Source organism: Caloenas nicobarica, chromosome 3 (genome assembly GCF_036013445.1).
Source record: "Caloenas nicobarica isolate bCalNic1 chromosome 3, bCalNic1.hap1, whole genome shotgun sequence".
Lineage (NCBI taxonomy): Eukaryota > Metazoa > Chordata > Aves > Columbiformes > Columbidae > Caloenas > Caloenas nicobarica.
Window position 1 is genome coordinate 117,306,172 of NC_088247.1, and position 25,274 is coordinate 117,331,445.

A 25,274-nucleotide genomic window follows, 5' to 3' on the forward strand; every position below is an offset into this window, starting at 1 on the left:
AGAAACAACTTAGTATAAAGAACTCTTAACAAATCTCAAATTATAATTAAAGCAAACAGATAAATATAATGTTAAACTTGATCTTCTTGTCCAATACATTTAAGCAAGTTTCAGAGACCTAAAAAGTTGTATGAAAAATGGAAAATTAATATATGTTTACAAGCAGCATTTTCCTTTCATAAGTTTATAAGAATTCCCATTATTTGGACACTTACTTGAGCTGCACGGTATGAACCAGTATCTAAATAATGCAGAGCAGCCACTATTCATACTTATAAAACACAATTTTTCCATGAATTGCCTTTGCGAAGTTCCCAAACTAAAATAAGAAAATTGTGCCTCATTAACAGTGGCAAACTTCCATGCCCTCCCACTTTCCAAAACTTAAACTACTAATATGGAAAGAAAAAAACATAATAAAACAAGGTTAATCTTTAGTTTTATAGCAAAAAATGTTGCAAGCCACATTAAAAAAAAATCCTTTAAAGCCTGAATTATATTTCACTTGAAGAGTGAAAAATCAAAACAAGCTGTTTGTTACAGATAGCTGTATGGTAGCACCAAGAGTAAACTGCTTCACAGCCAATAACACCTCAAAGCATCTTCCTGTGCTGGGATGTCCCTCCCTTCCGCACCTGCTTTGTCTTCTTTACATAGCTTTGAACTACTCTTACCAAACAGAAAAATTACAGAAGTGCTTAGGGCGCATAAGAGTCTATCTGCCATAGTCTTAAGCTAAGACAGATCCTATCACCTAACCGCAATGCAGTCCAAGCTTGAAGTTTTAAGTTGGGACCAAGAGGTGTAACACGTTTTAGCCATGCGGAATACACAGAATTACGGGCTCCTTGCATTGAGCCATTTCAGACATCTGCCCAAGCAAGCTTCCAGCATCTAGGGAAACCCACCTTTATAAATAAAATTTCTTGTGTTATCCCCAGATGACACTTCTCCATCCTGGCCTTTTGCTAGCCAAACCGAAAGGTCTCTACAGACGAGGTCAGTTTAGTTCAATTGCTTTCCCATTTTCATACCCCAATCAAATAGGAAGGGAAAGAATAGGAAGAAAAGAAAGCTGCGAGCTCTTAAAATACAACACAAAAGAAAATGCACCAAAGACAGCAAGACATCGTGTTTCTAATAGCCAATTTAACTAACCTCACCCCCCCCCATCACAGAAGTCTTCCACTTCCAACCAAACTGATATTTCAATAAGGACTGATTTTCTTACATTTAGACACAACATAAACGTTGTTTTCATTATTACTTTTTAATGAAGCTGTAAGGTGAGCAAAATATAAGAAACGAGAATACTACCAATCTGAAAACAAGTATGTCAACAAAACAAAGTGAAGAAACTTCATTTTACTGTGCTCTCCCTAGTTTCCTCCATCAATTTATTTCATTTTCCTATTTTTTTAAAACATACTTCTCTCTCCTAGGACTGAGTAACCTTTAAAAGGATCTCCAGCACAAGTGAAACGGTAACATGCCTGACTGACTATTCAAGAGGAAAAGTGGAACTATAATTTACATAGCACTGTCTAATGCAGAAATTAAACAAACTGGGGAAAGAATGAAAAAACCCCACTATTTATTTTGTGGTCACCTTCCGATAAATATAAACAGGAAAGTTGAAATCTACCAGTTGGAAGGTGACTTACAGCTGGAAGAATATTATTAAGGAGAAATAAAACATTTCAACAGTCTGATCTGAAACATTACTGGCTTTCTAGGTTTTGCAGTTTTCCAGAAATTGAGGAAAACGCTCACCAGGCCACATCTCACTCAAACAAACCAGCCAGCGAGACTGCAAATGGAAACAACGCAGGTTTCTGGCCACGCCACTTTTCCAATGATATATGACAATTCCTGAAAATCAAAATGTTTTCTAGAAGAGAGTCAATGTCAGCATGTTTTCCCTCAGGCATAGTTTTCATGCGCTTATTAACTTTCCACGGAAGCAAAAGGGCTCTTGGTGTCCTCCAGCACGCACCAAGTGCTTCCAGTAGCGCCATTCAAGCCAGGCCAGGCAGATCTGCCAGGTCCCAGAAGGGCCGGATTCAGAAGAAGCCGCAGGTGAGAGCTCACCACAACCCCTCAGCATCCGTGGAAAACTTCATCTTGAAACTACCAAAAATAAACATTGAAATTATTTTTGACATTTTTGTCAGACCAGTTTTGTTCTAAAATTGAACAACCACTTAGTTTCTGTTTTGTTTGGGGGGTGTGGGGGTTTTGTGTGGTTTTGGTTTGGCTTTTTGGGTTTTTTTGGTTGGTTGGTTGGTTTGTGTTGTCTTGGGTGGGGTTGGTTTGTTTTTTTGTTTTCCCCCCTGAAGACTGGGTTTTCATATATTCCAGAAGGGTACCTCTACATAAGCATGCATAAAACTATATAAAACCCCCCTCATGTATAAAATATACATATTATACCTCTTTACATGTAGTAGAGAGATGTTTTCTATTTAATAAAAATTTTGGATATAAGTGTTACTTATACATATTGTATAGACACATATGGATGGATAGATGCATATTCACAGGTAAGATATAGACAGATAGGTACAGATAGATATAAAACTTGTTGTATTTTTTGTTCTCCCTTGTAGAATTAAGCATTTGTAGTTCAGCTGGACAACATAGTACTTTTCTAACTTAGAGGCGTATGGCAGGAAATCTAGCCAAGATTTATTTATTTATTTAAGACCCTTTTGTCCCTATGTACAGCATGTGCTTCATTGTTAAAGAATGTATTTGAAACAGAGTGATGTTAACGATTAAAAATTTTAAAAAACAAAGTCAGAATATACTCTGGAGTATTTTATTAAAAAAAAAAAAAAGCAGCATTACGGGTGCTTATGTCATGGCAGAGATGGCATTTTTGATTGTATATCACACAGCAGAGGTGAATGTCAGCCCAAATAGAAGCATTTACTTAAATATAAGCAAATATCAAGAATGTAAGACTTCTGTCTCACTGACTAGCCTTTGCTATACACACTATTAATCTGAAGCACATTTGTATGGTTAGAGATTGTACTTTCCTTAAGCCATAAGCAAAGAAATAGCATAAGAAAGGATTTTTACACAAAGCCTTAGTGACTGCACAACAGCAGTCATGTAGGAAGCAGCAAGGAGAGCTGAACTGCAGTCCAAAGGTTTACCAGATCTCCACCCATCTGCCCTTGGATAGGTGACTACAGAGAGCTGTATGATGCACATTGTAAGAAGAGTTAGCAATTAACTGAAAAAAATATTTGGATTTATACATTGAATTTTTTTAAAAGAAAAAACATACACACACAAAAACCCAACAACAACAACCCAAACAAACAAAAACAAAACAAAAACAAAAAACCCCACAAAACCAAAAACCAACCAAAAAACCACAAACCTGAGAGTCCTAAAATGGTTCAGCTTTATTTTCACGGCCAGTATTACACTCATCACCATCACCTGACTGTCTTGTCTTTTTAGCCCTCCACAAAATAAAACTAGGTCTACATGGGAGCTATTAAGGCACAGCTGTGGAAAATGCTCCACTGTTACTGAGCTAAACAGCCTCTGACTTAATTCTGCCAGTTTGCCTCTGGGTATATTGCATGGTTGGCCCTCTGTCTGCTTGTAAGTCCTCGTTCGAGGCATGTTCTCTCATTGGAGAGACTACTTCACTCTCTTTAGAGACAACCTACCATTTCACTGTACTTCAACTCCCTTTGAACCAAAGATAGGGCATTTGTGCCCCATTCAACGTTAGGTTTTGACCTATCACAGCTCTCATTCTACAGCAAATCAAATGCAAAGTACTTCTTTTCCCTGAAGATGCCTTGCTTGAGAGGGGATTCTATTCTGTAGTCTGTAGGTGCCCTAGAATTGATATGTGTATGTTAATGGAACAGTATGTAAAGTCACCTCAAAGGCAATTGGTTTAAAATTGTAAACCCCTACAGATGGGATGTAGGGTGACAAGTTAATTTGAAATTAGATTCCTAGATATAGTGCACACCTGATAATTGAGAGAAGCGGGAGGAGGGAGAAGATTACTGCTCTATATTTGAAAAGGTGAATCCCTCCTTCATTAGAGGAGGAGAGGAAGGAAATCCAGAACCATACTCAATCGGAGATCAAGCTGCCAATTGCAATGACTCCCAGACAGCTACAGAGGCTGGGGATGGATGTATTGGTGCTTATGTCTTTTCACCATGGGTGAAATCCATCCAGATTTAGAGAGGTGTTTGGGCAGTTGTTGGGGAAGTAGAGAAGGACCACGGAACATCAAATTTCAAACAGTCCAGCTCATGCTCTTCCACTGTCTTCGCCCTCTCCCACGGAGGGACTGCAGCAGAAATCCCCAGAGGCAACATTGCCTTAATCCTTGTCCCTGCTCAGAACCACCCTGCGGGAATGGTCCCTCCACGCTTTCCCACAGCACAGAACCACTGCACCAAATCTGGTGCCCAGTTCCTTGCTAGTCTCAGCTCTGAGACTGGATTTCCCACCCAGAGCCCATGCAGAAACCTCAGCCCCTTCCCAATATTGCACATCTGCAGCACCCTCTTCAAAAGCTGAGGGTGAGAAGACAAGGAGTGTGTGCTGGGGAAGAACAATCACCTTGTGGAGCATTTCCCCAGTGCAATCAAGGAATACAAATATTTTGCCATTCCCACCTCTGCAAAGCCAGAGGGTTTGGTGACAAGAGTAGCACAGTATGCTGCACACTATATTTCTACCTATGGTGTTCATAATGTGTGAAATGCTACTACTGAGACAAAAATAGAACACCAAAGAGAAGCAAGAAATATTTAGCTTTCAGTTGCCAGTCAAGCATTACACTTACAGGAGGAACAGGTAAAACAGAGACAATGAGCAGAAAATACAGTCACAGTAACTTCCTATTTTAATAACGGTTCTAATTGCCGACATTCAATTATTCATACACAGCTCCATGTCCTTTTGTGCCAGAAGCACTGTAGGGGCTTTAAAGATAAGAGTTGCCATCCTGCATTCAGAAGTACTTTGTCTTTAAAATTACTTAGGCAAATACTCACATACGAAATACCTAGAAACATACACAGCAATGTGAGAATTGTGCACGCTAGGAAATAAGCCAAACTCTGTACGTTAAAGTAACATGCACAAGTGTGCCCAATTCCTAGTTCCTGAGGCTCCAGCATTTTGCCTTGTAATCTACAGGAATCCCAAGTGCATTTTCATGACTGACATTAGAACTGCAATTGCAGGTAAACACATATGCACTTTCATGCACAACCACAAAGAAAGTAAATATGCAAGCAGGGCAGAACATCTCTAGAGATGTTTCATGACACAGAAAACAACAAGCGGCTCTGAATCAACACAGCTGAAATAAAGTCTAAATCAAATCTTTGCATCTCCCTTTTCTACTTTTACAAAAGAGTCAACCTAAAAGCACAAGGATGTAAAAATGCTCTAGTTTGGCAAAGAAAAAAAACCCTCACATTCCATAGAAGACCTATTATTAGCCTTGTCACTGTTCCATTTGTCTTCAATGTCTTTTCTAACAAAACCTAGAAGAATGAAGGGCAATATAATTATTTCTAAATCTCTATGTAAACAAAGAAATGACTGTCCCTGTTTATTGTTTAGTACAGAATTAAATACCATATCAATATTAACTTATTTAGGCAGCAGGCTGTGTTTATGTTGACCTTGCCTTCCATACACCAATGAGGAAATAGCTTACAGGACATGAAGCTATTTTACAGTGTCAGACAAATTCACTTTTCTTTCTCAACTCAATTTGCACAACAAACCTTATGGCCAGCCTCCAAGAGGCTTTTGTCTTCTCCTGCTACATACTTTGAAACTACATACCTTGAAACTACTGAAATACCATGGAAACAATCAGTCACTTGCTTAAACTCCCTTTATGCTAACAATTGACTGACTACAGCTCCTTCTGTTAGCTAAGCTCGCAGTACATTTTCCTTGCATATTAGCCAAAGATTATTTGGAATAACTTTTCAGCTTTTTCTCTGATCACTAAATACCTGTCATCCCCCTAGTATCTGGGGAGCCTCTGTGAAAAGAGCCCATCCTATTCTTCACTGCTGCTATAGAAGAAAGAGAAGACACAACTGACTTCTTATCCTCCTGGTGTTTGCCTCTGTGAGCAAAGAGAAAGGAAGGGCAAAGGAGATGGCAAGAGCATCACAATAATCCCCAAGGCCCTTATCCACACACAAGCACACATATGCACATCTGTGATGCCGTGACTTGAAAAAAAAAACAAAACATCAGTCACAAGCACAGAGTTAATCACAGGGCACACCTGGGGACCAAAGAACAGACACATTTTAAAGACAGTTCCTGCCTCCTGCCAAATCACCTGGGCTTCACTTCCAGTGAAGTGGAAGATTCGAGGATCACACACTGCCCTCTTGCCTCCACAGCTGTCTCTGTTAGACTTGCCCTAACCTTTTCACTCAGCAAGCTATCCATGCCACTGGTCTCACTTTTCCCCACATAATACTCTTTTAACTCTACCTCTCTGAAAAAAGGTCCTTTTGTCCAACAGGGCATCACTGTTATTCTTCTCAAATATCTTTATTTACAATTTCCACATATTTTTCCATTCAAGTATTTAGCACTATGCCTTCTGGTTCCCCAAACTCTCCTTAATTGTTGCCTCCAAAAGCCAGCAGAAATTGTGCACAGACAAAAGAGTACTAATATATACAAGATCTCTCTCTCTCTCTCTCTCTGTGTTTTCCTCATATAGCAGCTTTCTTTGACATACAATAGTGTCTTTGCAGACCAGCATTTATTCCTCCTGTCAATGAGTTTAATTTTCAGCCCTTACCTGTCAACAAATATATATTGGTTTACCTGTGAGACAGGAGCTTGACTTGAGACTACTCACTCAAAGATTAAAAAGCTCTCAATTTTAGGTTTGATGTGTTCTGCCTTCACTTCTTTTTAAGATAATCACTAGCAGAAAAAAAAAAAAAATTAAAACAGTGATATTTCTCTCCACCACTTGTACAAAATTGTACATACCACTGTTTAGACTGTACATTAAAACCATTTGTATGTTTTAATACCAGCACAAAAATAAAAACAAAGAGTCATAAGATACATGAAATTCCCTTTTACACCATTTAGCTGGCACTGGCAAACAAACCCTGTTCCATTGCTGTTTCTGGGTGTGGTACATAGTTTTTTTATGTCTTCAGAAACAAAACCAGGATCAAACACGTGATGCTTCAGAGTCTGAAGGAATTTTGTGTTTTGCTGTCCCTTAATTTAGCTCTGAACAGTGACTACTGTGGTCCAACATATCTACCCCATCAACTCCAATAATGTTCACCTACGTGCTGCTCTGCCCTATTATTTCGCAATTCTGCATCAATGCTTTAATTCATTGAACCTCTGGGAGGTGTTTTGAACATTTCCCATAATTCTGTAGACAGAATGGCAACTCATACAGTTGAAGTAACACTATGGGAAAGCACTGTACTGAGAAAGGGCTGAACAACTGTTTACATAGCAGCAGTGGATTGCATTTGGTCAGTAAACACAAGAGAAGAATCCATTAGTGATGAAAAGCCCATTATCCATGACAGGGCCAGGAACTAGTTCCAGTAGCACTAGTCTAATGGTAACACAGAATTATTTCTTAATTAGTTTTTATTTCTGCAGCCAGTAAGATGGGCACAGCTGGTAAAATCCTGGCATCCCAAACTAGAAGAGTAATGTTTCCATTCATGTTAAGACCAGGATTTTCATCCATTGCCACAGTAGCAAATAAATATGGTATTTGCTTCTTCACTCTCAATATGCTCTCAGTAAGAGCAGAACAGGGAAATAAGTGGCCGTATCATTTGCTTAGTTCAACAGCACATGGAAACTTCTACCATGCTTAGCTTTTGTATTAGGACTCATTAGAGAAGCCACAGGGAAGCAACTCCTCTTTGTCCTCCTGCACACACATGGAAAGCAAAAAGATCTTGCTCTCCACAAGCCTCTGCCTAATGAAGGAGCCTGATACAGCCTCCTCAGTGTTCAGTTACACGGCAGATCCAGGGTCCTGCCAATCAGAAGCTGACCAAGTATTTCTGATCATATAAACCAAGTAGAGAAAACAACAGCAGGACTAGCTAAATTCAGAACAAGATACATTTCTACACATCTCCTAAGAAATGGAAATATTCATCTGGCACGTTAAAATGCACACAAACTCTTGACCCATTACTCTCCTGCGAATATTTTCATATTGCTTGATCATATTTTGATATCACTTCGTGATCAATAAATAAAACTTTGCTGCTTTCTGAAATTACTCAGTGAAATTACAGTCAGAACACCAGCTCTTGCCCGCCTAAAAAATTACCGAATCGTTCAACCAATAAGAATCATCCCTGTGATTGACGCATCATTGCACCAGAATACTCCTGTGAGGCTCTGTTTTCCTAATTCTTTTGATCTTAATGACACTGGGATGCAAATGGCAAAGCTGAGAGCAAGAATACTTCAAACAGGATGGTTTCGTGCAGCAAGAAATACCAGGAATGCACAAGTACATCATGGTACCAGCAGAGATCCTAACTTCACTGTGCTAATTGCTCTACTGACAGATGGAGGGGTAAGTTCTTTGAAGAGTTCTTCAGTGGTGGAAAAATGGCATAAGAAAGTGATATGAGCAATGCAAAATCTGACCTACTCCTGCATCGCAGATCAATGCTGTCTCCACCGGACCCGTCAGTTGATAGATTTACAGGGAACTACAAGATGAGAGCAAAAGCACATCAGTACAAAAGACAGACATTCTTGTAGGGACCACATATATGAGAGATACTTGACCAGGAAAATAAATTACTACTTGTAAAGCAACAACCAAAACACTGATGCTATCAAATGCTCTGCAGGCTACACAATCTGCCACAGGAGCTGCAAGACTTTGTGAAAAGACCCCATATCAATAGTTTTGCCAACCAAATTAAATGAAGTGAAACATGAGAAGGGCAGAAAACCCACAAAAACAAAAAAATCCACAAAACCAACGACAAATCCACCACGACAAAAATCTGTATGTTTTCTCGCCTATTAAATGTGATTAGAAAAACTGAACCCACTGATTTTAGCAGACTATGTATCAAACTCATGAATAACAAATCTTCTTATATTTCACATCAGGGGAGATTCACCCAATACAAAATGCTACAGTGTCCGTGAAGCATCCTGGCTGGAAAGCTGTCCAGGGATTAGAACAATTATAGTCTAGTCGGGCTCTGCTCCTTAAATCCAATTCTACTCCAATAAAACCATTGAACAACTTCTTTCAACTGTGAGAAGGATTTGGCCTTAAATTACAATAGTTTGATAGCTACATTTACAGAACTAACAATACCCTGAAAACACAGAACCTCAGAGAAAAAAGAGAGTTCATGAAAAAATAAACCATATGGGACTATCAATTAAGATATTTTAGCTTCCCAACTTAAAATAAATGGAAAATATGCCATATGAACCTCTGCAGATATTAAATCATTTTATTTTTATTATATTGAGACCCATAATTGCACCTGGAAGGAAGGAAAAACTGGATCACTTTGTCCCCTCGGTCTAAAAGCAAAAGTACCATCGAGACATACCTGACTCACTGGCAGAGTGAGCAGCAATGAGACCTGCATTAGCAAGCTTCACATGAAAAAAAAAAAAATAGGACAGTCAGAAAAATTTCAGAGGATTTAATTGTTCACATCGCTATGAAATAAAATCCACACCTTCTTGAAAGTTTACTGAAACAATGGTTGAGTGCTGCATCTTGCCAGTTATACATACTGCCATGTATTTCACAACGTATGCTAAATAAACATACTTTGGGGCCCTAACATAATCTTCCATTGCGTGCCTGATATTTAAAACTTACGATTTGTTTTGAAAAATTTGTTTTGGACTGTACAATGTGGTTTGTAGGTAGGCTACAGAAAACAGAATCACACATGTATGCATTTCACCAGGTAAGTTTCACACATTTGCCTTTATGCCTTCTGCACAGAACTATGTGTATTATAATAACAAAAAAGAATCTTCTAGGTAAAATAAGGACTGGCTTGACTGGAGTTAATAAGGTCCCCTCAGAGAATTGAGGTGTTTATGCTGAAGAAGAGTAATTTGCCTGTGGACGAAACTGAAGTATACACAGCAAGGAGCAACTAAGGGTCCCTGCACTTAATATTAAGCATGTATTACAACTGACAATGAAAAAATAAATAAATGACACAACAGAAAAATATTTACAGGAGGACATAATCAAGATTCAAGTTTAAGCCTACCAAAAGCTTGCTCCCATCCTGCTCTATACAGAAATATTTGCACAAGACAGACCTTGCTAGTACAGTTTTTTGAAAAACTGTTATAAAGGACTGTTCGTATAACAGACATTTTCTGGAGGTAGCCTTGCTATAACCCTAACGGCTGCACAAGGCAAAACAACACCTTCAGTAAAGCACAAGCCAGCAGCTTTCCTAATGCAGCCCATAAAATCCGTGTATACAAATTTCAAACAACCCTGTTTCCATTTCGATCCATGTCAATATTCCTCATTTACAGCTCATCTAAAAAGACTAATAAACCATCTGCATCTCCATCAAAATAAAGCTTAGAGAAAACACTTCACTGAAAAAAAAAAAAGAAAATATTTCAAACAAAACCATACGTAATTAAAAATGTTTCTACACTTTAAAAATGAGATGAGTAAATCTGAGATATTTATTTCATTACCTTTTGTGTCTTTCCAAAGTATGTTACAAAATACACATACGTGATACAGCCAGACGTTTCAGTGGAACTGACACAGTGCAGCAAACATTTTGTTTACCAGAGACGTTTATAATTCAATTTGGCGACATTTGCAAATGTTACCTTTCAGGCTGCCCTCTTAATGGGTTCTTTAACAACTCAGTAGATGCACGGTAACTGTGGGCATATCAGTCTCAGGAGTAAATTATTCCATCTAGCCATTTACTAATGTTTTAACCTCAAAATTACAAAAAGAAACAGCCATTTCAAGTAACATAGACCTCCAGGTTCAAAGGAAATCTGTCTGGTGGACATGTTACATGAGTGAGAAAATTCAGTATCTAATAATTTATAAGTAATTACATCCTGAAGATCTGTTCTGATCTTTGGAAAACTTCTGGATAGTTTAGTTACTCAAACCTTTGGAGTGCAGTGCAGATGTCCAACATCCCTCAAAGGAAACAAGGGAAATTTTATTTGACAGGTAAAAAGCAAAATTAAAATTTAATTTCCTTTAAAATTCTAGTTTTGCATTTTTTAATAACTTTGACTATTTTTTGAGCAGGTCATTATTTTAAATTACTTCAACATATTCCATTTAGCAAAAGGATCAAAGTTATTAGAATATGCTGTCAAATTCCAAATAAAATATATAGACATTTCCAAATGTCAAAACATGGTGGTTTTTTCAAACTTGGGCTCCTTAAAAAAAAGATACTGACTTCTCAGTGAAGTGGAATACAATGATTTTAAAAAGCATTCCTAAAAAAGAAAAAACAAACCATACAACACAAAAAAATCCACCAAAACAAAATAAAAACCTCACAACATTTCAAGATCATCAAGCAACTAAGAGAATTCAGATAGAAACTTCAAAAGCTGGAGAGAAGGAAGATTCCTTTTTTCACCTTTCTGTAAAGTGTCAAAACGTAATATTAATTCTTCCTGTTCTAAGGAAATCTAAAGAAGACTACCAAGCTATTAAACCTTCCAGTGGATCATTTGTGGTATGAGTTATTAGCATAATTGGGGGCACATTTTATTCTGACCTTTGCAAAACTTTCATTTCCCAAATGTGATAGATACAAAGTGCTTTTATAATACCAATAATGATTATTTCCTATGGGAAACTGCCAATTATAAGTTGGTGAAAAACGCTATACCGGATGTACATTGAGAAAATGAACACACCTACCAACAGTCAGACTAATTAAAGCCATACTTCAAATATTAATAAAGCTTTTCACCTCCATGAAATATAACCTGTACATTTTAGTTCAATTGCATCCTTGTTAGGTCATTCATTCAACAGTAATACGTTTGATTAGTGTTTAAATACAGCATTTATGCTGCACGTTCACCTGGAAGTAAACCAAGACGTGTGGGAAGCTGTTTTAACATTTAACTACTTGACTCAAGTTCCTATTGTTTATATCAAGCCACATGAAGTGCCAGTAAAAATACTTAGATACAGAAATAAACCACTTGTGTTCTGGACACAAGTCTTTAAAAAACAAAAAATAAAATGCACAGCAAAGATCACATATAAGGATAAGCAATGAACTGTCAAACAGCCTGTGGTTTAGTTTTATAATATAGACTCTGGTACATTCTGCTGAGGTCACAGGTACAACAGGTAGCAGATTCAACAGCATCATTTCCTGCTCTCCTGTGTAACCTGCTGCCAAGGTTCAGTAGCTAATGTGTACCACCAAGAAAAGAAGAGACAGAGAGGGTACAGGCAGCCAAAATATCTTAAGAGAGATGGTGAATTCGACCTCTTCATAGGCAGCCCTGGTTTTTTAAAGCCGTCCCTGGATCCCACTGGATCAACAGAGTTGGTAGACTGCACACTCATACTAGAGAGTAAAAGAAACTCCATTAAGGAACACTCAGGACAAAACCATATTCTCCCACGTCACAGAATAGGCTCCAGCTCTTACTGATTAGCCATTCTGTGCAGTGTTGCTTTAGCTATATTACCTCATATTTAAAAGGCCTTTGCTGTAATGTCTTTGCTTCGGTCATCATAATTTTTGAAGTTCTTAGGGTCTGATTCCCATTTATGCTCTTGCCAAATTGCAAACCTTCACAAGATTCTATGATTCTAAGATGAAAGGGACATTAAAGCGAATGTAAAAATATTTTACTACACTTTCACAGCATCTCTAGATTAACACAGAAGAGTATTAATAATGATAAATGTGAGTCCAATTTTTATGTGACAACAGACAACACTCCATGCTGATGTATCAATTATGAAGAGAGGAAAGCTTTTCATTTCCTTAAAATATTCACCTGGAAACCACCTTAACTGTTTAACATTTTAAAAGGGTAAACTTCCCAGTTCACTGATCGTGTATATACACAATTTACAAATTTAAAAAAATATATATTCTATAGAGTCCAGGCAACAAATTGCTCTAACTAAGACACGTAGGAAAAGGCCAGTTAAATGAAAAGAAGTAATTTTAAAACCACAGAAGTTTATCTTTTAAGCTTTTCAGAATATCTTACCAGTTGCTTACCTACATTCTTAAAAACAAATTCATTTACACAAAAGCAGGCCATAAAGGCCAGCACAGAAAAAAGCTAACTAGTTTTCAGGCAGACAGACCCGGATGACTTGTACACAGGCTTGTATGCCCAAATACTTTTCTGTTTCCCTCCCCCACCCCGCCCCAGATAAAATTACATTATTGGGTCTGATAAAGACACTGCATCTAATTAAAGATTTCAACTCGCTTAGTTCCAACGCAGCCACAGCCAAATACCCTGCCAATGTTTGATATGAATAGTTCCGTTAAGGAAGGCAGAACTGCTTTTTTAAAGGAAAAATGGGTACTAGCTTCAAATTCAGCAAACTCAAGTACCAATTCATCTGAACCAAAAACTTCCATTGTTATAACTCAGATACTAAAGAATATTTGATCTGCCTTCCAGAGAGGGAGTTAAATTGCTTAGTGGGCTACATTTAAGGCTCATCATGTGCAAAAGCACATCTTACTAGAGGAAATTTAAGACAACATTTATTTAGTTTCCAAAGAGAAAGGTTCTGAAGAGTAATGAAGTACTAACAAGAGGCAGGTATGCCTGACTATCTTGCTGGAAAGGACTGACTGAATTCATAGAGCCAGCTGCCCAGCCTAGGTGAATTCAAACCGAAGACAAGCCACAAATATTTTAATAACTAGGTTAACTGGCTTTTCTCTTCCTCTAAGGTCTCTAAAGAAGGAAAGACGAGGTTGCCTTCTCAAGGCTAAAATATAGCTCAACAGAAGAAAATGACTGAATTTTTGTCAGACTGAGCAACACACTTGCTCACAGAGAGGAGCTGGATATACATATCTGGCCATCTAGATGTGGTTTAATGAGGTAAGTGAAGCACAGCTTCCTTTGTACGAGAAGAGTCTTGATTATCAGGCCATTTATAAAAACACTCATTGCAAAGCAAGTATAGATGGTTAAAAAGTCTTCCAAATGTACAAATGCCTGAGAAAAGGCCCCTGCAGATCTTGAAAAAGCAGTCTGTGTATCACCACAAGAATTACGTGTAATATCTACATCAGCTCCAGAGATGTGGTCCCAACTGCTAACCCAGCATGCAAAAGATCTCATAATGATCTTGTTTACAATCCAAGTTTTCAGTCTGGTACAGACCAAACAGCAAAAAGTGCAGTTATGAAATCTAAGTAGATTTACTTGCTACTTTTCATTGTAATGTTTAACAAGTCTTATTAACTTCAAAAAGAAGAAACAACAGTTAAAAACATAAACATCTGAAAAGTGGAATGTGTGTCGTTAAGCAATAAACAACATTCCATATTTCTCTGTCTTTCCCCTTTGTTTTACAGAAAATAACTAGACAGCAGTCTCATCACTCCACATACTGTAACTCTCAAAACTTGGCAAAGCAACTCTTACACATTGTGTTTCAGATCCAATAACTCAATACGTGCTTCAAAGATCTGGCAGCAGTTCTTTTTGGAGTTATTTCCTACTTTTCTGGCTTATGCAACCTGTCGAGTTTGGAAAATTTACACTCGGTAGGTTAAGAGGATGTACACGGAGAATGAGGAAATCATAATAACCACAATCATTATAAATGAAGTTTTGAATGCAAATTTGATTTGCCACAGATATTTCCATCGCCTGCAAGAAATTATTCTGATGCGGAACAACGCATGCCATCTTCTCAGATTCCAGTTTTCACAGGTACTGCGATCAAAAAGGATTTCTTCAGCTAAATAGCTGCCAATAAGGCAGATTCCATAACTATCTCGCACATGCACACTCCCTGTTCTATAATGCAATACTCATTTTAAGAGCAACAAAATTACATGAGATGCGAACAATAAAACAAAAGCACGTTCTAGGAAAGCCACAGGATGATACAGGGTTTGCTTTTGATTAGAATCTGTTTACTTAAACACTCAACCAAGCATTGCTCCTCTAAACCAGACCACAAATGTAATTAGAGAAAACATCCCTCTGAAATTGTCCATAGTTCGGGGGTTTAGAGAAGTTGAAAATACTGGAAGGAAAGAAAAAAAAATTATTTCTAAATACAATGCATTTTCTGGATGTAATTTAGTAATTTTCTTTTTGGCTTCACCAGAAAACAATAAGAGCTAAAGATGAGTGCACTATTCATGTGGCATAAGAAGACACATCAGTTTAAAAAAAAAAAAATCTACTGGGCAAATAATCTTGGTGTATCGATATTAGTGGTTGGCAAATAGTTTCAATGGGAGAAGAGAGTCAGAAATGAATAAAACATTTTGTCCCAACTCTGCTGTGCATATGACCGCTTGCTTTCTTCCCCACCACATACGTATTTCCTACATCTGACAGCTTTATTATTATATTACCACTTTTTCTATCTTGCTTCATTCATTTTGCAGCTCTCCTCATACCTTCCAGATTGTTCTGCTTATTCTTTCCATTTCTCTCTTTTTCAAACACTTGGCCTCAGTTGAAGTCAATGACAAAGATCCCACTGACCTGTCTGCAAAGGAATCCCTTCGGAACACAGAAATGTCACTCACCGCCTCTGCCACCACTGCCCTTCAGCTTTCGCACTGAATCATGCTGAGTTTAGATTGAGAAACTAGAAAGAGAAGTTTCCTCCACTCCTGTCCACTCTACGCTCTCCATTTCCAGACACGCATTCCTGCTGGTTAGTTAGAGAAGACTCTCATGTTCTGGTTTCCTCCTGGAGCCAGTTTAATTCACTAATAAGGAAGGAAGAAAATGACCCAGGGAAAGAAAAACAAAACAAAACAAAAAGGGCAGGGGACAGGGGAAACCACAAAGAACCCAGTATGTCTTAGTGAGCTGAGCCTGCATAGGACAAAATGGTTTGCCAAAACTTCACTTTCTTCGGGTTTTATCGAGCCCTAATAATATGAGTTGTCATTTTGTGTCTCACATTTTCTGACCAGTTCATCCCACATTGTCTAGATTTCCATTGAAGACCAGGTTTTTGCACATTTTAAAAGAACAATGTTCTAATTTTGGGCACTGATAAAATATAGATTTTGAATAAAATAACACCATAGCTTAGTTCCTTATATAACATTCCCATGCCTTTTCAAAAAACAGCAAATAGTCTTCTCTTCCTGGAGAGCAGCAGCCAAGAAAACCACCTTTCCCAGCCCAAGACAACTCATATCATAAAAAACCAAAATATACAGAAGCCAAGATATGTTTCCTCCCTTTCTCTGAATTACAATATCTGAAGATTCAGACATGGCTTAAGACAGACCTGCCAGGGACTAATCTGGTAAACTTAATGAGTCCTCACCAGAAGTCCACCAGTCACTCATTCTTTCCCCACTAACCTCTGCTCTGCCAGCTCAAATGAAAACTGATTCAGCTGAAGAATCATAGAATAGTTTAGGTTGGAAGGGACCTTCAAAAGTCATCTAGTCCAACCCCCCTGCAATGGGCAGGGACATCCTCAACTAGATTAGGTTGCTCAGAGCCTGATCCAACCTGACCTCGGGTGCTTCCAGGGATGGCGGATCTACCACTTCTCCAGGCAACCTGTTCCAGTGTTTCACCACCTTCATCATCATCAAAAAAAAAAAAAAAAAAATCTTCCTTAGATCTAGTCTGAATCTACCTTCTTTTAGTTTAAAACCATCACCCCTTGTCCTATTGCAACATACCCTACTAAAAAGTATGTCCTAATCTTTCTTATAAGTCCCCTTTAAGTATTGAAAGGCTGTGATAAGGGCTCCCCAGAGCCTTCTCTTATCCAGGTTAAAAATAATCTTTCAGAATTTTATTTAGCAGGTCTACTTTTCAGACAGACCAGTTACCCAGTTCACTAGTTACTTACACAGACTTTTGGTGTGAACAAGCATCCAGGGACAAGAAATGTAGAGGCTAGGAGTGAGACTGGGGACTACTTTCTTTATCAGAAGCATCAGTTTAAACGTACATGAAACTACAGGGAACCTGACAACTGAGACAGTTACCACTGCCATAAATTACCTGTATGCTTTTGTTAGCACTTGTTTTTTAGCTCCCAGAGCTCTGCCTCCTCTCTGAACCACCAACTTTTCTCAGCCTGAGACCTTCATCAATATATAAGTTCTGCTTCTTCCATGCTCACCTTTTTCACCAAAGAGGTCTAACCATCGCTGGATTTTGCTGTAACTAAACAGAACAGTCTTTCAAAGGAAAGTATGAAGACTACATGATCACAAGCAGCAGGGAACGTTTGGAAAACAATGCTTCATCTGGATTCAGTGAGCTTTATTTATTTTTCTTTTGCCTCTCTATTTTTGTTTTATACTGTTGACTCCAAGTTTTAATGACAGAGCATATTTTAAGCATTCCTGACCTAGAAATGTGCTAAGAATAAGAGAACTTTTACAAAGAAAACACCATCCATCTGAAGGGAAACTCTGTGTACACTCCACCTAAACAAGCTATGCATGTTGTTTACAAACAGCAGATAACTTTTCAGACCTAAGAGAATTCAATTACCAGAAGCCAGAGATAACATGTACAAAGAAACAGGCTGTAGGATTCAACGGACCCGATTAAGAAAGCAGTAGTAAGATTCAGGGCCAAAATAGATGCTGCAGAGCAAAATTCAGCTCAAATGGAAGATACTCACATAATATATCTTAATTGCTGCGCTTATCAGTGACAGTAAGAAGATATACAGTGGAGACACAGTCTAAAGCTAGGATTGAAAACCCTTTAGTTTGAGAACAGCAATCTAAGCAAATTGCACTGGTCTCTAACAAGAAAGCAACTTTTCTTTATTCTCCCATATAAAGCGTGACTTCCATTTTAGGAGCAGTTACCATGCCTCATAAAATGACCAGAAAGCAAATACTTTAGGACTAAAACCCATCCTCAATTATGTCAGTATTTAAATGAATAAGCTCAGCAGGTGCGACAATGGAGTCAGTACAGGTCCATACTAGAATAAGGAAAACAAGCACAAATATTTCTGCACTTGTAGCAGATAGATTACATACAGAGAAGGTCATCAAGGTTTGGTCTTTTCAAGTAAAGCAGGTAAGCAGTGTAACATTAGAAATTATAGTAGATAATTCTTACAAGTATGGTGGTGTGCACAGCACCACATTAACAGTGTTTGTGGTTGCACTTGCAGTACTTTGACAGCTACAAGATGTCATCTGTAGCTATATGGCACTATTTTGGAGGCCTCAGAAATGTGAGCAAGTTAGTCACACAAATCTACCAAGTACTCCCTCAACTGTTAAAGCAAAATTAGCAGTTGCTTCAACTAGAAAGATCATAGCAGACATATTCTGTTAAGCTTCAATACTCTTTCAGAACCTAGAAGAGCCAGTAGTCAGTCTTCTATTTTGTAATCACAAAGGGAACAGAAAACTTCAGCAATGGTATGATTAAGTGATCTGTTAATGATCTTCTTGAATACAAGACAAAGCTGTATCATTTCACCTCCACCTTTTATCAGCCTTGAGGTTCAGCTACTCTGCCCTTTTCCCCCACTCTGCCAGGGTACATCAGAGCACACAGACCCCTTGATGAACAGGTTTCAGGTAATTATAAGACTAAGTACTTTTCTTTTTTTTTTTTTTTTTAAAATGAAGACTATAGACTGCACCACTGCAGAACATACAGAAACGGGTAAAGAGAAACAAAAGAAAGTCATACACACAGACAAATATACCTAGCACATTAGCTCCTAATATTCCTGCCCTCATTTTTGTGATTCTAGCCAGTTGTCCATTAGCTGCTCATAAAATCTGGGCTGAGGATCCAATTATTCAATGACACCTTTAATGGACAGTGTTTGAGTACTGGGAATCCTTACTTTCTTTTACAGTTCAACTTATCTTTGGTGATGGCTCTAATTTGCATCCCTCCCTTCTTTCACCTTCATTCAGTCAGGAAGGTATTTCAACTTTTCCAAAGCAAGAGGGAGTCAGACAGCAGTTTGACAAAAACATTAGTGTTTTTTCATCACAGTCTGACCCAACTATTGCCCGCCTACAGAATAAAAAAAAAAAAAAAAGAGTCCACCAGTGACTGCTCCAGTGTGTTGCTAAATCCTAAACAGAATTATTAACAGACTCTCTTTTCCACAAGGCTGGGCTGTACCCAAATCAGAGACTGATGCTTTTTCTCATATTTCCCACGTAAATATACCTTTTTTTTTTTAATGACAAAGGACACAATCACATAAATAGGATTAACACGGGCAGCACATAATTGGTTCTTATCAAGCATGAGATACAGCGATAACTAAGAAGCCCCTTGGGTTTGATAATGAGGCTGGGGTGAACGCTGCTTTTAGCTCCCCATCTGAGAGAGAGTGGCACATGAGTACCCACCCAAGAGCATGGGTAATTTCATCAAAAATACACACGCCAAATAACCTGACTCGGTCCTTCAATCTACAAAAAAAATCTGCAGTTCTAACCTGTAAAAATACCACAGGGATCTTATGTCGCCTCCATAAAAATCAACTAAAAAGTGGTGATGAATAAAATCAAAGAGGTAACCGTGACAATCAGTACATTTTAATTATTATTCCAGTCAGGAATGCCCAGTGAACATTATGCCCAGCCTCACATTATACACTTTAACAGGGATCCAGCACTGCTTCCTTCCAACAGTATTGGAAAACATAGTTTATTAAAAAAATTCTTTGCCTAGTTCTCTCTTCAGCTCACTCTCTTTCAGAATAGCAAAGGGGTCGAAGTTCCTGTAGCTCCTGATGGCATTAAAGGGAGCATGATTAGAGGTAATGATGTGTAATGATAAAGACAACATCTACCATTTGCACACTCGTGTCCTCCCACCACAATGTAAACAGAATAAACCTCTTAAGGACAGACTGGCTGATCTCATCTCCTGAAGAAATACTGTCTAGAATGACAGTGTAATGAAACAGACAATAATGCATGATGGTCTCACTTAATATTTAATAATATGATGTCAGCATTCTTGCTACCAAAAAACCTCTCCCAGACATCCTCAATGTAACTAGGATTAACTACAGTATGCTGTTTTCAGACCCTAAAACTGACTGTACGAATTGTGACTGCCTGGGCTATTTTTGTTTTGGTTTTGCTTTGTTATTGAGAAAAATTCTCTTCATATTTACTTGATGTAAATTCTGAAGTTCTGGAATTTGCTGTTCCAAAAGTTTTAGAAGTCTTTCACTTTCAAGATGATGTGTGAAACCTACAGCATATCTTTATGCATGCTATGTTTAAATGGTTAAAAACGGGTCCAAATGGAAAATGAAAAAGCAGCATCCCTAACTTCCTTCACCTAACTCCATATGTAGTGGCTTTTCCCTCTGTTATGTAGAGTTTTATTTTGAAAGCACGCAAGATGCTCAAATGCAATAGCTGTTCAAGGTAGACTGACTCATTCCCTACTTCTTTATCAATTTGAACAAATCAGCCAATTACCCCAGCAGTTCTGTCACTGGTGTGATTTCGTTCTAAGTCTCTAGTAGGAGTTCTACTGCTTATACCTGGATAGGAAGATAGCACTTTCTGTATTTTCAGACTTTTGCTCTAAGACAATATTTACAGTAGCTTCTACTTGCCAAGAAGGTTATTTCTGGCCAATGTAGGTTTAATTTTTTTCTTTATTTTATCAAACTGTACTTGTGCCCACAGAAGAATTATTTTTATCAGTTATAAATAAACAAACCAATTGTGATAGAACACCAGGTCACAGTGCAACAAGTTCCCAAATCCTTATGGTATACAGTATAGGGATCAAATAACAATGAAGTGGAAAACAAGAAAAACACAAGTGCATTTTAATGACTAATGCCATGACTAATGACTAATTCTAAAATTCTAGAAGACCAACACAACAATATCATTTGGTGTCAATGACTTTTCCTGCACTGAAATAGTCCTGCAAAAGATTCCTCTAGAGCAGATCTATCTGCAATTGGAATCCTCATCTGAGAAATCATCTCAGATAACATCAGAGAGTTCTACACTCTACTTGCATGTGCAGTGCTCTGCTCCTATGTAGTAAGGATGGGCAAAGAACTCAAGCTAAACAGAATGGCTTGACCAACAGAGGTCTCACTCAGGATTAGCGAGAATCTAGTATTTCCCTCAACAACCTTTTTGAGCCTGCTCAAGGCCTGGAGGCTAAAGCAGGTAGAATTTTGTGCCAGTTTGGCACTTCTGTAGAAAAGGTAGCTTTCAGACAGCAGAAGTCAATAGGGTAAGAAACCTTGATGCCAGTGGGATATATAAAACTACACTCAAGTCTAGGAGTATGTATGAAGTGAACATAAGTTGATGTGCAAGTGACCCAACCCTGAATTTTGGGGAGAGAAAGAAAAGAAGGGAAAAAAAAAAAAAAAAGAAAAAAGTGTTTTCCACAAATTGGAGGTGAGAAGAATCTGCTGGAATCACATAGAGATTAGAGCACTTAAATTGCCTTTGCAGCTGTCTTAAGAATGGCTCCACATTATCACTGTATTTTAGTCAGGCCGGGGCGGGGGGGATAAGAAACAAAAGATCAGCTTATTACTCACCTGTACTTCCCAGAATGTTAGGCTACTACAAAGAGATGAGGCCACGGAGGACCTAGAATACTGCCATGTGCCTGTGTCACTGATCATCCTCACACACACTTCCTTAGTGTCAGGGCATCTGGTTTTCAGGAGAGCTCAGCATACTCGGAATTCGCAGAGTTATGACCTAAATTTCTAATAACACCTCTCCTCTTGTAAATCGCAACCATTGTTTTTTCAGAATACATTTCTTGTTCTACTAATATGAACAGCACTGAAACATTAAACCATATTTTAAACCTGAAGTAAATAATCTAGTAAAAAAAAGTTAACAGGAAAACACATACCTTTCGAAAATCATAAATTACTCTGTAGAAGTGTCCATTGTAGAAAATGTCTTCCTTTCCCTAAAACAAACAAACAAAAAGCCTTAATTGTGCATAATAATATTTAAATACATAATAAAACACAATGAACCACTTCGAGACCACCTTTTTCCCCCAGAAACAATTTGTCCTTAATGATCAGAATATGTACACTAGAGCAAGCATAAATATTACACATTCAGTGAGTTTTTGTTTGAAGTTCATTTTATTTTGAAATTCCCTTCTGTCTTTGTTACCTAAGAAAAGCATCATAGCTGCAGGTGAAACTAACACGTGGTACCCATTCTTCCAAGCATTTAAAACTGGAAAGATAACCCTACACACAATGGAGACCAAGAATGTAGCAGTAAGGAGCAGAGAAAAAAAATGTATTTTATTTTGAGGCATATAATCAGGTCTCTTTCTCATCCCAGCTTTGGGTAAAAAGTAAATTATGCTATCATTATCAGTGCAAAAACATACTTCCTCCATTGCTTTTGCCAACACTTTAGAAGGATGAAAGCATCAACTAATTCATCAATGTCTGCTTCGGTCTTTCCCCCTTCTATTTTGTGGGGATGCGGTTGGTAGCACAGGAGTATTTGACACTTCCGTGCTTCTGGGCGGAACAAGTGGGTAAAGGGATTCACACCATTCCCTCAGCTCCACACATCAGGGCAGCAATAAGGTCATGGCAGAGTCCTAGTGACATTCTAGTACTTTCATCTTCTGCAATATACTCCGTGCTTCAAGGAAAAACCGACCTCTTCCCAAGCTTCCTCTGAGGAAGCACTTCTACAGATCCTGTAGCTGTCACACCTGTATCAATAATACCAATGGCTTTGCTGTTGTTAGTTTCTTCCTTCTTTTTTAAAATGCACAAAACCCATTGATTTCTATACTTAGGTCATTTGTATGACAGCTTATAGTGGATATAAGCACAACAGACACGCAACAAGCAAAGCAGCAGATTTACAGAAAAGGGAATGAAAAGGACAAAGTGAAGTCAAATCCCAATTTAGGTTAGAAATGGATATCATATAAGAGAAGATGTTTTAAAAGAAAAAATAACAAGTGTGTTCAGCAATGAAAATAATATGAAATTAACTGTAGCTCTTTCAAATAAATCTCTATCAAGAGCTTCTGCACATTATTTCAGAATCTGTATTTTTCACTCTTTCATTAAGTTTCTTTTTTTTTTTTTTTTCCTTTAAAGTAAAATAATTCAAGCCTAAAATTGAGTGTATCCACTAAGCGCATACTCAGGATTAAATCTGACCTGACACCTTTTAAGTTTTATGAGGTACGGAAGAAGAGAAAGAAAGAAAAAAAAAAAGCCAAAGCATGTTGTAGGTCTAGTGTTTGCCTTGAAAACACATGGTGCAAAAAAACACCCAAAGTAGCATACTAGAGGGACTGAGAACCATGGCAATCACAATTATAGCAATGACAGTAGTTAAAGAAAATAGTTTCCTGTTCTGTTGAGTTCTCCCACAGTTGCCCAAAACTTCCATTAAAACAGAAGTTTTTCCAAAACATAAACAACAACTCAGAGGATAACATCTAGGTACTTTGTTCTCATTAAATATTGACAGCACGCTCTTCCAGTAAGAGACTGCACAGTGCTTTTATTTGATTGTTGTTGTTTTAGTGCCTCAAACTCTATAATTTTGCTACTGCACTTTCAGGCTGGCCTCAGTACCTCATCATTACATGACAAGGTATCACTGGGTCTCCCACCACCTCGCAGCTGCACACAGAAGTGTCCTTACACTTACTTCTGGGGACAACTAAAGCCAAGTTAATGCTAAAATAAACTCGCTATTCAAAACACGTTTCTGTTGGAAAAGCAAAGACATTACAAAAATACTTTCAAGCATACAAGCTACTCTACTAGTCTGCAATGGAAGACACACCTCAGATATTTTTGCTGTCTTGCAGATTGTGGTCAAATTTCAACACGGTTACATCAGAGTAAAATCCAGCATAGCTCCACTGAAATTAGTAGCATCATACCATACTTAATGCACATAACAGAAACAGAATCTGCTTCTCAATTGGTTTTAATAACTTACAGCTTTCTGGGTAAAACTGCCATTGGGCTCTGAAATTTTTCATATTCCATGTAAACAGATGAGTACAATCTCATAAATTTAATGAAAAAAAAACTAGTTTCTTTTTAGTTGTGAAAAGAAAAAGATTTTTCATGTTTTCATCAGTTAAGTATTTATTCAGAAGCTTGTTTGTGTTCAGCATCTCCAATGGTCCATTTAGTAAGACTCTCACTTCTTTGAGGGAAACACTTAGAGCCAGAATCAAGTCTCAGTTACAGAGGCAGAAACACTGGGCAATCTATAATTCACAGTAACCTAACTACTGATGGGGAATCCAACGGCAGCTGCAGCCTCAGGTTTATCCTTTGTTCCACAGCTGGTTGTAAAGGCTAAACCAGGAAAAACCCACCGTTTTAATTTCTCTACTGTTGCAAAGAAAAAAAAAAAATTTTTTTTAAATAAGTAAATAAGCTGGTCTTAAGTAGCTTGATACTTATTTTTTGCAGAGGATCATCAATTTTATGTTCCTCACTTCCTGAACACCTAACTAGATACACCACAGGATCTCAACTGCAACTGAACACCTAACCAGGCAGTGAGGCATCAAATTCTGAAGTGTCCAATGTCCATTAGTGGCCACAACAGAGATTTCTTGACTACTGTTCAGTAAGGCAAGACTCATTTCTTGACTAGTCACCTGAACTTTCCTATCACCTTAAACATACCATATGGGTTGCCTCCTTCTCTCTCTCTCTTCACGTCACTTAACCCCCTAGGAAATGACTTACATTTTCAAAACCCCCAGGTAAATCATGATGATCCTTTGAAAGGATGGACAGCCTTCACAGACACTCTGGGCTTATCAATTTTTTTTTTTTTTTTTAATATTGGTTTTTGAGGGAGAAAGCAAATTTTCATCAACAGGGATCTAACATACATGTTTCTTTTTTTCACCTGCCATTCTCTGAAATGATCGAGGAGAATGACCTGACAGGAACACACTTCTAGAAGTCTATTACTGTTTCCCATCTATGGACACCTGGCTAGAGACAAAGAGCA

General features: G+C 38.0%; 1 protein-coding gene across 3 annotated transcripts in view; it reads right to left on the minus strand.

Annotated features, from left to right (window-relative positions):
• PLCB4 (phospholipase C beta 4) overlaps positions 1-25,274 on the minus strand; it is a 188,789-nt gene that overhangs the window by 147,017 nt on the left and 16,498 nt on the right. For all 3 annotated transcript variants that reach the window (XM_065630534.1, XM_065630533.1, XM_065630531.1), the window contains exon 2: positions 22,144-22,203. The gene's annotated coding sequence lies outside the window, so the exon portion shown is untranslated. The remainder of the gene's footprint in view (positions 1-22,143; positions 22,204-25,274) is intronic.